Source organism: Pongo abelii, chromosome 23 (genome assembly GCF_028885655.2).
Source record: "Pongo abelii isolate AG06213 chromosome 23, NHGRI_mPonAbe1-v2.0_pri, whole genome shotgun sequence".
In the NCBI taxonomy this organism is placed as follows: Eukaryota; Metazoa; Chordata; class Mammalia; order Primates; family Hominidae; genus Pongo; species Pongo abelii.
The window spans coordinates 2958104-2963103 of NC_085929.1; positions in this window are offsets into that span (position 1 = coordinate 2958104).

Genomic DNA, 5000 nt, shown 5'->3' on the forward strand with positions numbered 1-5000 from the left:
CTTCTTTTCTGCACGCTGCTGTGTGTGAGCATACGTATATCTATCTAGATAGATAGATACGTAGATATGGACACACGGACACGTACCTACACCGACGAAAATATCTAGTGATAAAACTAGACATTTCCATCATTCACACATGTGTATAGGATAGATGTTAATTTTAATGGATGAACGTGTATGACGTAAAAACCCATGTCATTTACATATACCTGTATATGTATATCCTTCGTTTATTATGGATTAACAATGTTCGTGTATTTATTTTCTTTTCTTTTGGGGCCTGCCTGATCTTCTCACTCTGGGCTCTGGTGACCTCAGGCTCCCAAGTAGCTGGGATGGGACTACAGGGATCTCTTAAGCCCGGGAGGCAGAGGCGAACGTGGGCTGTGATCGCGCGCCTCCACTCCACCTGGGCTGGGCTGGGCTGGAGAGAAAACGGTGGATTGTCATCTTCATTACCTTACCTTTTAGCTTTATTCGTACCCTCTTATTTGCTTCTTTATTCTCATGGGTTATTCTAGGTCATTGTCATGTTCATCGTTTGCTTGCTTGTTTCATTGGTTTCCTTCCTTCCCTGCCTTCCCGGCGGGGTCTTCCTCTGCCTCTGTCGCCCGGGATCACCCCAGCCTCGACGATTTCGAGCGGCCGTCCCGCGTCTCATCCCTCCCGTCCCCGTTCCCTGGGACTACGGGTGTGCACCACCACACCGGGTGACTTTTATGTTCTTTCTCATGTCTCACGTTTTCCGTAGGTAGGGAGGCAGGTATCTGTGTATGTGTGGATGTGAGTGAGATGGGGTCTGGGGTTCTGTCGTGTGGCCCGGGCTGGTCTCGGACTCCTGTTCTCGAGCGATCCGCCTGCCTGCCTCGGCCGCCCGCGCTGCTGCTGTGACAGGCGTGAGACGCTGCACCTGGCTCATTCTATAGTTCCCTGCCTGCCTGCCTGCCTGCCTGCCTGCCTGTCTGTCTGTCGATCGTCTTCTTTTTAGTACGGGTGTGCTCTCGCTTTGTTGTCCACGCTCTGGGCACACGTGATCGCTTTTTAAACTTCTATGATTATTATTATTGCAGGTGTCGTCTCACACGTCGAGGTGATCTCAAACGTCTACGCTCCGGCCATCCTTCCACGTCGGCCTCCCGGAGTGCTGGGATGACACGCGTGGGCACGGTACGCTCTGGTCGTATTTCTCGTGGGTCGGTTCTTTCCGTTTTACGCACGCGGAATGCGAACAGATAAAATTTTGAGACGCGTCTCACCGATCTCTCCCCTCCCCCTCCCCCTCCCCCTCCCCCTCCCCCTCCCCCTCCCCCTCCCCCTCCCCCTCCAGACGGAGTTTCACTCTTGTCGCCCAGGGTGGACTACGACGGCGTGATCTCGGCTCGCTGCGACCTCCGCCTCCCGGGTTCGAGTGATCCTCCTGCCTTGGCCTTCCTGAGGAGCTGGAATGACGGGGAAGCGCCATCGTGCCCGGCTGACTTTTATATTTTTAGTACAGATGGGGTTTCTCCGTCTTGGTCAGCCTGGTCTTGAGCTTCCGACCGTTGGACGATTTTAACTTTCTTGGTGGTTGCTTTTCTTTTTCTTTTTTTCTTTTCTTTTCTTTCCTTCTCCTCCCCCCACCCACTCCCCCTGTCCTCCTCGTCCTCCTCGTCCTCGTCCTCGTCCTCCTCCTCCTCCTCCTTTTTCATCTCTTTCAGCTGGGCTCTCCTACTTGTGTTGCTCAGTTGCTCACGCTGGTCTCCAACTCCTGCCCTTGACGCTTCTCCCCTCACACCCACCGTCTGGTTGTTGAGATGCGCACCTCTTGTAGAATGGAAAAGATGAAAAAAATAAAGACGGAGGTGAAAAGCACGGAGTGAACGTGTCTCTTGCCGTCTCCCGGGGTGTCCCTTGGACCCCGAGAGACGGAGGGAGCTTGGCTGAGTGGGTTTTCGTGGCTGAATCCTCCCGAGGGCCTCCTTCCCTCTCCCCCTTGTCCCCGCTTCTCCCCCGGCCGAGGCTCCCGCCGCCGCCGCCGTGGCATTTTCCGTAGGAGAGCTGTGGGAGAGGACCGACGCGGCTTCCGGATCTAGATCCCGCCGGACGTCTCTGGCTCGGCGTCCCCCGCCGGCTACCTGCCGCCTTCCGGGGAGCTCTGAGGCGCGTGCCCCCGGCCCCCGTCACGTCCCGCTACCCTCCCCCGGCTGGCCTTTGCCGGGAGACCCCGGGGGAACCGCGTGGACGCTGCTTTCCGACCCTCCGGCGAACACTTCCGCCGGATGCCCCGGGTGGGCCGGATGGGATGAGACTGGACCGCTCCGGACCGTGCTGTTCTTGGGGGTGGGTTGTCGTACAGGGTGGACCGGCGGCCCCGGCGTTGGAAAGGGTGCGCGGGGGTGGAGCTGTCACGTGGGATGCCCTCCTTCCCCTCGGCCTGCCTTCGGCTTCCTCGGGCGTGAAGACGACTTCCCGTCACGACCACTTTTCTCCCCTTTCTCCACCACACGGATGAGACGCATGAGAGGGAGAAACAGCTCCATAGATACTGCTGACCTTCATTTGTGGAATCCTCAGTCACCTACACACAGACAGGTGACTACACGGGGACCCAAATCGGACACCGTTTCCGGGTCCTCATGGTGGGATTCGTCGGTCTCTCTCTCTCTCTCTCTCTCTCTCTCTCTCTCTCTCTCTCTCTCTCTGTCACACACACACACACGATTTCCGTATCTAGTTCACAAAGCACACTCACTCACCCTTTCCCCGGTACGCAGGCTGAGTGAAACTCACCCCGCCCTCCACCCGTCGGCTGACGAAACCCCTTCTCTGTGATGTATGAACGAGACGGTCTGGGCCGGGCACGGTAGCTCACGCCTGTCACTCCGGCACTTTGGGAGGCCGAGGCGGCTGGATCGCTTCAGGCCGGGAGTTCCAGACCGACCGTGCTGGCCGACGCGGCGAAACCCCGTCTCTCTGAAAAATAGAACGGTGAGCCGGGCCTGGTGGCCTGGGCTTGGGATCACGACTGCTCGGGAGACTGGGGCGGGCGAGTGGCTCCGACCGGGGAGGCCGAGGTTGCGATGAGCTGAGATCGTGCCAGGGCGATCCGGCCTGGATGACGCAGCGAGACCCTGTCTCGATAGAATCGTAATATTATTAGAAGGTGACTTGTGCCTGGTGATGGCCGCCTGTCGTCGCGGCTGAGAGGCTGCGATGAGGAGAAGATCGCTTGAGGCCCCGCGGGTCGAGGCTTCGGTCGGTCGGCCGTGACCCGCTGTATCCTGGGCAGTCACCGGTCGAGGACATAGGCCCCCTCCCCGTTTTCCTTTCTTTTCTTCCCTTCTCTTTTCTTCTCTTTTCTTCTTTCTTTCTTTCTTCTTTTTCCTTTCCTTCTTCCCCTCTTTCTTTCATGCCTTACTGCCTTCCTGCCTTTCTTCTTTCCTCCCTTACTCCCTTCCTCCCTTCCTTCTTTCCTCCCGCCTCGGCCTCCCAAAGTGCTGGGATGACTGGCGTGAGGCACCGTGCGTGCTTGGCCTAAAGAGACACCCTTTGAGAGTGAGACACGGGGAGCGCCTCCCGGTGATCTGATGGACTGATTGATTTAGAGACGGCATCTCACTCTGTCACCCCGGCAGTGGTGCCGTCGTAGCTCACTCACTGCAGCGTGGACGTTCCTGCACTCGAGCGATCCTTCCGCCTCAGCCTCCAGAGTACGGTACCCGGGACCACGGGCACGCGCCACTGTCCCCGGACCGTTTTTTTCTTCCCCCCCACCCCGAGACAGAGTTTCGCTCTGGTTGCCTAGACTGCGGTGCGGTGGCGCGATCTTGGCTCGCCGCAACCTCTGCCTCCCGGGTTCGAGCGATTCTCCCGCGTCGGCCTCCCGAGTAGCTGGGATGGCGGGCGGGCGCCGCCACGTCTGGCTGATGTGGTATTTTTCGTGGAGGCGGGGCTTCTCCGTGTGGCTCGGGCTGGACTCGAACTCCCGACCTCGGGTGATCGATCCGCCCTTCCCGGCCTCCCGAAGTGCTGGGATGACGGGCGTGAGCCACCGCGCCCGGCCTTCATTTTTCAATGTTTTTCCACGGACGGGGTCTCCTCGTTTTGTTGCCACCCTCCTGACCCGGCGTCTCAGAGTGCTGGCGTGACGGGCGTGAGCCACTGCGCCTGGACTCCGGGGAGTGATTCACGACCACGACCGCTGGACTGATTCTTTCTTTCTTTCTTTCTTTCTTTCTTTCTTTCTTTCTTTCTTTCTTTCTTTCTTTCTTTCTTTCTTCTTTCTTTCTTTCTTTCTTTCTTTCTTTCTTTCTTTCTTTCTTTCTTTCTTTCTTTCTTTCTTTCTTTCTTTCTTTCTTTCTTTCTTTCTCTTTTCTTTTCTTTCTTTCTTTCTTTCTTTCTTTCTTTCTTTCTTTCTTTCTTTCTCTTTTCTTTTCTTTCTTTCTTTCTTTCTTTCTTTCTTTCTTTCTTTCTTTCTTTCTTTCTTTCTTTCTTTCTCTCTCTCTCTCTCTCTCTCTCTCTCTCTCTCTCTCTCTCTCTCTCTCTCTCTTTCTTTCTTTCTTTCTTTCTTTCTTTCTTTCTTCCTTCCTTTCTTTCTTTCTTATTTATGGATGGATGAATTCTTTTAGTATTGATTTGTGTATTTCTTTTCAGACGGAGTCTCGCTCTGGGCGAGGAGAGGCGAGGCGCATCGCTTTGGAAGCCGCGGCACCGCCTTCTGAAGCCCCATTCATATGCACAGAGCCCTATTCCCTTCCTGGAGTTGGAGCTGATGCCTTCCATAGCCTTGGGCTTCTCTCCATTTAGAAGCTTTGACAGGCGCAACCCCACCCAGAGGCTGGCTGCGGCTGAGGATTCCTGGGTGTGCTGGGGCTGGAAAGTGGGTCCCCTATTTTGGATACCTCGGCCGAGACATCCCCGGGCCCCCATCGCTTGCTCACCCTTTGAGATCCCCAGCCTCCGCCACCTTGCAGGCTCACCTCTTACTTTCATTTCTGTCTTTCTTCCTTTCTTGCGTT